At 45.0% G+C, this 11,631-nt stretch overlaps 4 non-coding genes across 4 annotated transcripts; 2 read left to right on the forward strand and 2 right to left on the reverse strand.

The window, feature by feature from the left end:
• Positions 1-225: 225 nt before the first annotated feature.
• Positions 226-298, reverse strand: Trnaa-agc (transfer RNA alanine (anticodon AGC)). The gene has a single exon. It is a non-coding gene; the product is annotated as a tRNA-Ala (tRNA).
• Positions 299-458: 160 nt separating this feature from the next.
• Positions 459-531, forward strand: Trnaa-agc (transfer RNA alanine (anticodon AGC)). The gene has a single exon. It is a non-coding gene; the product is annotated as a tRNA-Ala (tRNA).
• A 10,524-nt stretch (positions 532-11,055) lies between these two features.
• Trnaa-agc (transfer RNA alanine (anticodon AGC)) lies at positions 11,056-11,128 on the reverse strand. Its single transcript has one exon. It is a non-coding gene; the product is annotated as a tRNA-Ala (tRNA).
• A 160-nt stretch (positions 11,129-11,288) lies between these two features.
• Trnaa-agc (transfer RNA alanine (anticodon AGC)) lies at positions 11,289-11,361 on the forward strand. The gene has a single exon. It is a non-coding gene; the product is annotated as a tRNA-Ala (tRNA).
• Positions 11,362-11,631: the final 270 nt, after the last annotated feature.

The raw sequence follows: 11,631 nt of genomic DNA on the forward strand, positions 1-11,631 counted from the left end.
CATCTTTTCATTTTACACGTCCGGTTTAGTTTTATACACATAGTTTCAGTTACTTCACAAAATACCTTGCAAAACAAGAGGACGAAAAATATTCTAGGGGCTACCTCTCGTTCTGTACTGGCTTTTGCTGGAGATGCAGATGACTCATTTGGGGATCTATCCACGCAAGAGAACACTGAAAAATATAAAAAAATATAGTATTTTCTTCATTGGAAAAAGGAATTCTGGAGGCGCCGGGTATCGATCCCGGTACCTCTCACATGCTAAGCGAGCGCTCTACCATCTGAGCTACGCCCCCAGCTCTGGACAGAACTGTCCTGCTAGCAGACACTTCGTACCGAACTTTCTCTGCTCCGTTTGGGAGACGGCCAGTCGATGGGTGTGGCCCTTGCAGTGAGCAGCGTTGCTTCGGATGCCGGAAGGCGGACTCCAGTACTGTGTCTCAACTGGTGGTATCTGGGGGCGTAGCTCAGATGGTAGAGCGCTCGCTTAGCATGTGAGAGGTACCGGGATCGATACCCGGCGCCTCCAGAAAAGTTTTTACCAAGCGTTTCCCATTATTTACCAACCCTTTAATGGAAAGGTCTGATGTACCAATAAGAAAAGAAGTTCGTGCGATTACTGTGTCTTCATCTTAGGAACGAACCTGACTTTAGAATGAAAACAAACCGAAAGCGAATGTAGGGGGGAGGAGTCGGAAGCTATGTGTGCATGAGTGACAATAGAAGTATAGCTGCTTCCTAGTTAGGGAGCAAAACTACACGAGCTTTCTGGATTTTGTAAAATTTAACAATAGCTTATTTCAATATGGCTTTCTAATAAGCTTTGACAGACCAGTCACATCTCATCAGAACAGACAGCGCTGTTGATATTGCTGAATGTGAGTATAACGTCCACTGGTCCGTTGATAACCATCAGAAACTTCTGATCCGTCTCGAGGTAACCTGTGTGACAGGTTTCGCCTACTTATACTCTCAAGTATTACGAATCTGATCTCTCATGTAGAATTTTGCGCTCGAACATTGTATTAACACTAGTTCTTGCGAAATATGATACTGAAGTTCTTGTAACTGGGCGAAATGTTGCAAAAGTTTAAGACACTGCACCCGTATTTGGAACCAGCAAAGGTACAGATCGCCGCCCAGATGTCCAGGGTAGTCATGAAGTCTCGATTCATTTCTACGAAATAATGAATATAATTACATAATACGCACGTTTCCGGTGTCAGTCCTTGTACACACTTTCATTGCACTTAGACATAGCCCCCGTCCATGTCGAAGCATTCCTACCACCGTTGAAGAGCACACTTGAATACGTTCGAATGCCTATGTTGTGAAGTAGCCGACGCTGCATCCCAAACTTGAGCTCTTATCCTGGACACCTCTTACCTTTATGGATTACCAGCATGCACGGTTAATAACAGGACACCAACTTGTATTAATCTGTTTGTTGTAGGAAACAAAGTGTCAAATCAGATGAACGCGATGGTCATAGTCTTGCTGTAGCTCTCTCTGTCCACCTGTTAGTGAACGTTCGAGTTAGGTTATTCCCGTACTGTTAGAGCAAAATAATGGGGTGCTCAATCCTTTTGGAACACAACAGTGTCAGCAGTGCCTTCTTGCTGGAACTGTGGTTCCAGGAAATGCTCCAACATATCAACGTGGATGTTTCCAGCAATTTTCTCTTATGTAAAAACGATGGGTCAATAAACTGCAGTCTTTGTGAATCCAAGCAACACATTCACTTATGGTGTGTCTCTTTGCCATTTAGTGTCAGCGTCTGGTGCCTTCTTACACCATAAGCGCAGTTGTGTTTGTTAACTTACCTTCAGATGCGGAATCACTAAGCAAAATGTGATACTTGAAGTGTTCGATGTATGCAACTCCTCTCAGATCGCAACACGCAGCTTGCGACTACTTAATCCTCTTCGTCTAATTTATGAAACATCCGAATGTGGTACGTTTTATTTCTTTAGCGCTAGATGTAGAATTTTGCAAATAGTTAATTTTTAAGCGTCTAAGACGTTTCTTCGTCGTCTAGCTTACGCATTCGAGTTTCTTTCGGGTCCTTCTATGATTCACTAAACATTCTCTAGTGGTACAGAAAGTTCTGCGATGCGTGATTCATTAGCAGCGTTCCTAGTTCTTAGGAACCTATTATCAAATAAAGAATGTTTGGTCATGTTGGTGCTGGCTTGTGTGATTTCCAGGTGAACTCCTGTTGTAGTTACAGATAAGATAAACCGCACAAGCGCACTCTATCAACAGCCACGAGTCCTTCTGTGCTAAGCAGACTTCTTGATTATCGCGAAAAAAGACAACAGGCCCACGTCAGCACAGATTTTTATTATGATTATTGGACATAAATGCAGCCATTAATTCTTAGAAATGGTCCAAGACATTATGACCACACTACGTTAGTTAATCTACACCTAAATCTTCATCTACAAGGATACTCTGCAAATCACATTTGAGGCCTGGCAGAGGTTTATCGAACCACCTTCACCATTCTTTATTATTCCAATCTCGTATAGCGCGCGGAAGGAATGAACACACATATCTTTCCGTACGAGCTCTGATTTCCCTATTTTTATCGTGGTGATCGTTTCTCGCTGTGTAGGTCGGTGTCAACAATATATTTTCGCATTCGGAGGAGAAAGGTGGTGATTGGAATTTCGTGAGAAGATCCCGTCGAAACGAAAAACGCCTTTCTTTTAATGAAGTCCAGCCCAAATCCTGTATCATTTCTGTGACACTCTCTCCCATATTTCGCGATGATACAAAAAGTGCTGCCCTTCTTTGAACTTTTTCGATGTTCTTCGTTAGTCCTATCTGGTAAGGATCCCAAACCGCGCAGCAGTATTATAAAAGGGGACGGACAAGTGTAGTGTAGACAGTCTCCTTAGTAGGTCTGTTACATTTTCTAAGTGTCCTGCCAATAAAACGCAGCCTTTGGTTAGCCTTCCCCACAACATTTTCTATGTGTTCCATCCAATTTAAGTTGTCCGTAATTGTAATACCTAGGAATGTAGTTGAATTTACGGTTTTTAGGTTAGACTGATTTATCGTGTAACCGAAGTTTAAAGAGTTCCTTTTAGCACTCATGCGGATGACCTCACACTTCAGTTCAGGTTTGAGGCGAACGCTGGGACGTTCCCGTCTACCACATATCAGCCGATTTACCCTCACCATCTGTGTCCGACGAATCTGGACTCCTTCCCTAATGACGGCCTCCTTCAAGGGGCTGTGAACCATCTCTGCTGCACAAAATATAGGACGAACGAGAACTTCACTGACAAAGTTTAGGTGTTTGTGTGGGTATACCTTCTGAGCATTTTGGTACAATGAACTCCTGGTCTACGGTGGTTGACTATAGAGTTCTTGCATTTAATTTGATTTCTTACCGTCCTATATTTTTTCATCTGCATTGGTGTGAGAAATGTGCAAATATGGACGGCATGCGCTGTGTGTCTTCTTTGCAATATTTGTCACGTTGGTGCACGGTAATTACTGTTGACTAGAATCGTCCGCTATACTATGTTTGTCTTTCAGGCAGTGTCATTTTACGTGAACAGTCGCTGCATATTCTCCCTTGATCATGGTGGTCGACATTTTGGACAGCACTAGAAAGGCAACAATTCTTCGTTTGTTACGGATTGCACTGTACTCTGACAGAATAGAATGATCATACTTCGATAAAACGATACGTGTTTCGTCCATTGTTACATTACACTCTGTTTTGTATTATACACTCCTGGAAATTGAAATAAGAACACCGTGAATTCATTGTCCCAGGAAGGGGAAACTTTATTGACACATTCCTGGGGTCAGATACATCACATGATCACACTGACAGAACCACAGGCACATAGACACAGGCAACAGAGCATGCACAATGTCGGTACTAGTATAGTGTATATCCACCTTTCGCAGCAATGCAGGCTGCTATTCTCCCATGGAGACGATCGTAGAGATGCTGGATGTAGTCCTGTGGAACGGCTTGCCATGCCATTTCCACCTGGCACCTCAGTTGGACCAGCGTTCGTGCTGGACGTGCAGACCGCGTGAGACGACGCTTCATCCAGTCCCAAACATGCTCAATGGGGGACAGATCCGGAGATCTTGCTGGCCAGGGTAGTTGACTTACACCTTGTAGAGCACGTTGGGTGGCACGGGATACATGCGGACGTACATTGTCCTGTTGGAACAGCAAGTTCCCTTGCCGGTCTAGGAATGGTAGAACGATGGGTTCGATGACGGTTTGGATGTACCGTGCACTATTCAGTGTCCACTCGACGATCACCAGAGGTGTACGGCCAGTGTAGGAGATCGCTCCCCACACCATGATGCCGGGTGTTGGCCCTGTGTGCCTCGGTCGTATGCAGTCCTGATTGTGGCGCTCACCTGCACGGCGCCAAACACGCATACGACCATCATTGGCACCAAGGCAGAAGCGACTCTCATCGCTGAAGACGACACGTCTCCATTCGTCCCTCCATTCACGCCTGTCGCGACACCACTGGAGGCGGGCTGCACGATGTTGGAGCGTGAGCGGAAGACGGCCTAACGGTGTGCGGGACCGTAGCCCAGCTTCATGGAGACGGTTGCGAATGGTCCTCGCCGATACCCCAGGAGCAACAGTGTCCCTAATTTGCTGGGAAGTGGCGGTGCGGTCCCCTACGGCACTGCGTAGGATCCTACGGTCTTGGCGTGCATCCGTGCGTCGCTGCGGTCCGGTCCCAGGTCGACGGGCACGTGCACCTTCCGCCGACCACTGGCAACAACATCGATGTACTGTGGAGACCTCACGCCCCACGTGTTGAGCAATTCGGCGGTACGTTCACCCGGCCTCCCGCATGCCCACTATACGCCCTCGCTCAAAGTCCGTCAACTGCACATACGGTTCACGTCCACGCTGTCGCGGCATGCTACCAGTGTTAAAGACTGCGATTTAGCTCCGTATGCCACGGAAAACTGGCTGACACTGACGGTGGCGGTGCACAAATGCCGCGCAGCTAGCGCCATTCGACGGTCAACACCGCGGTTCCTGGTGTGTCCGCTGTGCCGTGCGTGTGATCATTGCTTGTACAGCCCTCTCGCAGTGTCCGGAGCCAGTATGGTGGGTCTGACACACCGGTGTCAATGTGTTCTTTTTTCCATTTCCAGGAATGTATATTTTAGTGAGGTTTCTCACTGTTCTGTAGGTGTTTACGCAGAAACCAGGGTCAATTGCTCAACAAACTGAATAAATCATAATTACATAACTCTTCTGTAACGAGTCACAGGACACAACGAATCTCTTATAATGAAATCAAAAGAAACCTACAAAATTTTGTAGGTTCAATTAGGATTCACAATGTATAACAAATTAGCAACAGAACAGTAAGTGTTTTACTGCTTTCTGAATAATTCAGTGTATAGCTGCAGGCAATATTAGCTGCGTTCCCAAAAAATGCGGGTAAACAAGGCACTATAACGTGAGTGCTGTTCGCATTCGTAGCCGTGGAGGCTGTGGAGGCGGCGTGGCTCAGTGTTTTTGCAGGGGACTTCCAACGACTTACTGAGTTCACCTGGAAAAAGGAGGTCCGACACGATATTAGGAAGTATCCCCTGACTTTTGTCACCTCCACGTATTACGCATGTACTCTTCAAATTAAAATTGACAACGTGTTCCAAACTGAAGATTGTGGGCAAAATTACTTCTGGGACATTTGAATGGAGGATACTATTTAGCAACAGTCAGTACTTGAGTTGACGGATTCTCAGCTGTCCACTGGACGGTTCAGTTTGGCTGAGATGATCAGCCTGAAGTGGAGTTCCTCGCGACCCTTTCGTCTCGCAACGCTGGTGACGGCGGACGGCGTCTGTTGGACCCACTGAATAATGGATCACGACGCACGCTGCCACCTGAGCCATTGCGGGTTTTGGGGGGTGGAGTATGGGGAGGGGGTAACGTTTTCCTGGCGGCCTATGGGAGGCCCTCAGCTTCTGCCCTCCTCTGTAGAGCTCTTGCTTCCATAACCCGCCCGGTGACGCGAGACCGAAGTTAGGGGAGCCGGGGAGTGGGCTGTTGAAGGAACCTCTGCGAGGACGTTACCCCTCAGCGTGACGAGAAACCGAGACAACCCGACGCTCGCTGAGCGCGCTCTGTTTTGTAAATGCGTAGCCTGTCTCCCCCTCGCCATCTGCTGCGAACACCAGTACGCACAAGTTTTATATATAAAAAAAACGCAACTCCTTCTTAGGATTATTTTTTTCCACTTAGAGATGTTTAATTCTACTCTTCTTCCAGGCGCTCCCCTCCGCAACTCCCACACACTTCTGGAACGTTTCAGCTTCGCCATTCAGTCCTGGGAAGCTTCTTTCGGAACATCCTTCAGGTCTCAAAGAAATTCTTATTAATGTCGTGATACTGATTGGAACGGCGTTGTTTCAACATTGATTTTAATTTCGGAAACAAGGGAAAGTCATACGGGGTCGATGTAAGGGGACCGGGGTAAAAAAAAAAAAAAAAAAAAAAAAAAAAAAAAAAAAAAAAAAAAAAAAAAAAAAAGACGGTCAGATGTCTCTGAGCAGTATGGGACTTAACTTGTGAGGTCATCGGTCCCCTAAAACTTAGAACTACTTAAACCTTACTAACCTAAGGACATCACACACATCCATGCCCGAGGCAGGATTCGAACCTGCGACCGTAGCGGTTGCGCAGTTCCAGACTGTAGCGCCTAGAACAGCTCGACCACAGCTGCCGGCGACCAGGGTAAACCGGATGGATCTTAAAGTGTAGCGACGCGTCGACTCCGAAGTCATTAAGGCACTGAGCACTAGCTGTGATCGGACGAAGATAGTATAACTTTCTCACAAGATTACAGATAAAGAACATGTAAATGATCTGCATGCACTTTTAGTGTTAAATACACTATTTTTTAATGTAAAATTAACTTTTGTAGAGAACATTTTCACAGAAGGGTACTTAACTTCACAGTCTATGAGGATTCGTTTCATTCAGCGTCTTCACCACTTGCAGCGAAAACATCAGATTAATTCTCGACTGCGAATGTTCAAATGTGTGTGAATTCCTAAGGTACCAAACTGCTTAGGTCACCGGTCTCTAGACTTACACATTACTTAAAGTAAGTTAAATTAACCTATGCTAAGAACAACACACACACCCATGCCCGAGGCAGGACGCGAACCTCTGGCGGGAGGGGCCGCGCAATCCGTGACATGACGCCTCAAACCTCCCGGCCACTCCGCGCGGTGCCATAGCGAATAATGACTACCATCAGCTGTGGAATGTAATGACGACAGTGAAAATTTGTGCCCGACCGGGACATACGGAAGTTTGAGTCTGGGCGTGAGTCGTGCACGGATAGCCAAACTATAAGGAGACCCCTCGTGATAAGCGGGAATTCGGGCTTCGAGTCCCGGTCCGGCAAAAATGTTCATTGGCGTCATTCCATTACACAGCTGATGGTGGTCATTATTCGCAATAGCTAATTCATCTGATGTGTTTAGTAACGGCTATGGTCACCGGAGTACATCGTCATCAGAATAGCACCGGCTCTGAAATATCGTACTTACAGTTAATCTCTGAGTCTCGATGATAAATAGGCGCGGAGTTATTAATCAATTTTTCATCAAAACTATACAAACATCTACATTCACCAAACCTGTATCCAAAGCACTTGATAATTTCAAAAAAATCACAAAGAAAAAACTGAGATGAAATAAACTCCGAACTCGTAACTGCCAAACTATTTTCTGGCGCGCTTCTTACTACTACTACTACTATGCATGTGTATGAGCGCCAGAACACTCAGGATACCTCTAGTGTACTTACAGTTATATAATTATTTCTGACTTTCATGGTTCAAATGGCTCTGAGCACTATGGGACTCAACTGCTGTGGTCATCAGTCCCCTAGAACTTAGAACTACTTAAACCTAACTAACCTAAGGACATCACACACATCCATGCCCGAGGCAGGATTCGAACCTGCGACCGCAGCAGTCCCACGGTTCCGGACTGCGCGCCTAGAACCGCGAGACCACCGCGGCCGGCTCTGACTTTCATATAAGTATAAATTTTAGCAAATCTTCTCATTGCTTGAAAGCTACAAGACTGGAAGCGTGTGGCTTAATGAAGCACTAAATGACTTGGTTTCGGCTGGAATCTCTGATCTTGAGATAGAAGATCGTTCCAAATTTTGTGCTATGGTAGAGTTTCTGGCCCCACCGCCTAGAGCCCCTAAACGTCGGAAGCCCCTTTCACAGGAGAGGAAGGAGAAATTATTAGCAGGGCTCAAAAGATATTGGAGACGGAAGAGAGCATCGAAGAAAAACTAGTCATAAGCGCTCCTTAGTGGGCTTAAATCAATAATAGTAAATTTTAGCAAAAATATATATTTTCATATGTGAAAAATCAAAGAAAAAAATTAGTTAGAATGTGTAGCTAAAATATTCACAATTTAAAGATGTCAGATTCCAGAATAAGATACCCACAAAACATTGCTTGCATTTTGCAATTAAGTGATTGTCCTAAAATAGTTTTTCGAGAAACTAACTACATTTTTCGTAATAAAAGGTAGTTACTTAAATAATGAATGTAAATTTCGATCTGGAACAGGTTAAATCAAATTTCATAATTTGTATGACGTTTCTTATGATTTTAACAACTTAAATGATAGAAACTTCTAATGTTTTCAAGAAGCATTTGTCTCCAAAATTATGTTTGCACTAATATTTCTCTGTTTTATAATGTATTAGTAGGATGCCAAGCTTCGAGAAACATTATGATAACGTGTTGTGACTGACAAAAATGACTAAGTTAGTTATAAACAAGTAAGAAAGATATTATTGTTACGATGGTTCAAACGTATCATGTACCACTTCAGAAAAGAATTTATTAAGTATTCCGAAACTAAAATAATACCAAAAGCGTGGAAAGTAAAAGTGGTACGGTACAGATAAATTTATATGAGAAGTTAGCCTACTTCTCGGTATGTTTCAGTAGGGAGGGAAATCGGAGTTTCCTTTTGGGAGGAAACATGCCGGCATTCATCCTTAGGAATACCAGGGAAAACCAACACCAGGATGGACTGACGAGTTTTTAGACGACCGTTTTCCCACATACGAGTGCAGTGGTGTCAGTAAGGTGGCTGGTTGGCTCAAATGGCTCTGAGCACTATGGGACTTAACTTCTGAGTTCATCAGTCCCCTAGAACTTAGAACTACTCAACCTAAATAACCTAAGGACATCACACACATGCATGCCCGAGGCAGGACTCGAAGACTGAAGCGCCTAGAACCGCTCGGGCCCACCGGCCGGCCAGGGGCTGGTGGAGTACAAACATATGACGGTTCTCTTTGAGAATTTTCTTTCATGTTCTTTGTAAAACGGAAGAATGGAGTTTCCAGCATCGTCTGCACATCCTCTGGTGGATGCACGATACTCGGCACGCTCCAGATTCTTGATTTCCTGAGTGCAACCGTCACCAGCTGAGATCGGATGCCTTCCTGGTCGAGTGCCATCATCATTGACGACCACACTGGAACCATGGGAACCATTCGCAACAGTGAGTATCAAGTCTGCAGGCTTGATTCAAAAGTGCATTCGCTTCTGTAAATGTATACTCTACTTTCGCGCAGCATTTCAAGTTGCGTCTTACCACGCGGGAGAAAAAGAGCGTACAAAAAGGACAAAAGACGAAGAAAAAGGGAAGCTACGGATTCTTGTCACTTTTCATTCAGATAAGAATTTGGGAAACAAAACGATATATCTGTAATGTGAACAAATGTGGTTACGCGAGACGTTCTCACGAATACATTGCTGTCAGTGGCTCAAAGCTGGGACGCTTCGTTTACGTAAGCGAAGAAAATTTTGTTTGAATTTTTGGATGCTCATATCCACCGAGAACCAGTGGAATTCCTACGGCGTTATGTGGAAAGTGTCAGCGGACTACTACCGCAATCTCATATTCAAGGAAAGCTCAAGCGACGAGTGGCTTTATTTCTATGAAAAAAAAGTTGTCATGTACAGAATGAAAATTGAGGGAATCTTTTTGACTTTGACTACTGGTATCTTACATATAAATTACTGTTGATCTCTGTGACTTGGCTATCGGGCTTCTGAAGCACGTAGAGAGGTATCGCGCTGAATACCGGGTGTGCCAAAGAAATTGCCTCGACCTTGGACTGGAACTGTGTTCACTCCGACTCGTGACGACTATTGAGGAGCTACTAGTAAAACAGTATGTTATACAGTCGGGTCTCTTGTGTCTTGGTCTAAGTGAAATGATCAGACTATATGCAAGACAAGAACGCTATGTTTTACAGTCTGTAGCAGCCGTGTGCCTCTCATTTCATAATAATTACTACATGATACTGAAGTATTTATTTAACTACCTGATTTCCTACTTCCGCCCCCCCCCCCCCAAATTCTCTTCTAATTCCCTCCTCTCTCTCTCTCTCTCTCTCTCTCTCTCTCTCTCTCTCTCTCTCTCTCTCTCTCTCTATCTCTCTCTCTCCTTCCCCCCCTCCTCCCCCCCCTCCCTCTCCAGGTCCTCATCTCCTTCAGTCTCACTCTCACTCAGTCTCACAGCCGTTATCTTCGACGAATGTATCACCACGAATCCAGTGATGGGGCGAAATCATCGCCAGTAATAGACAAAGAACTACAGAGCCGAAATGACACTTTTCATAAAGAAACCATATTACGTAAACAAGGGCATAAATGACGCTGATGTCACAACACCACCACCACCACCATCATCATCATCATCATCGTCATCTCCAACCCTAGTTCTTCGTAATTCTTGTGCTTTCGACTCGGTCATCTTTTCATTTTACACGTCCGGTTTAGTTTTATACACATAGTTTCAGTTACTTCACAAAATACCTTGCAAAACAAGAGGACGAAAAATATTCTAGGGGCTACCTCTCGTTCTGTACTGGCTTTTGCTGGAGATGCAGATGACTCATTTGGGGATCTATCCACGCAAGAGAACACTGAAAAATATAAAAAAATATAGTATTTTCTTCATTGGAAAAAGGAATTCTGGAGGCGCCGGGTATCGATCCCGGTACCTCTCACATGCTAAGCGAGCGCTCTACCATCTGAGCTACGCCCCCAGCTCTGGACAGAACTGTCCTGCTAGCAGACACTTCGTACCGAACTTTCTCTGCTCCGTTTGGGAGACGGCCAGTCGATGGGTGTGGCCCTTGCAGTGAGCAGCGTTGCTTCGGATGCCGGAAGGCGGACTCCAGTACTGTGTCTCAACTGGTGGTATCTGGGGGCGTAGCTCAGATGGTAGAGCGCTCGCTTAGCATGTGAGAGGTACCGGGATCGATACCCGGCGCCTCCAGAAAAGTTTTTACCAAGCGTTTCCCATTATTTACCAACCCTTTAATGGAAAGGTCTGATGTACCAATAAGAAAAGAAGTTCGTGCGATTACTGTGTCTTCATCTTAGGAACGAACCTGACTTTAGAATGAAAACAAACCGAAAGCGAATGTAGGGGGGAGGAGTCGGAAGCTATGTGTGCATGAGTGACAATAGAAGTATAGCTGCTTCCTAGTTAGGGAGCAAAACTACACGAGCTTTCTGGATTTTGTAAAATTTAACAATAGCTTAT

Source organism: Schistocerca gregaria, chromosome 1, assembly GCF_023897955.1.
Source record: "Schistocerca gregaria isolate iqSchGreg1 chromosome 1, iqSchGreg1.2, whole genome shotgun sequence".
NCBI classification, from domain to species: domain Eukaryota; kingdom Metazoa; phylum Arthropoda; class Insecta; order Orthoptera; family Acrididae; genus Schistocerca; species Schistocerca gregaria.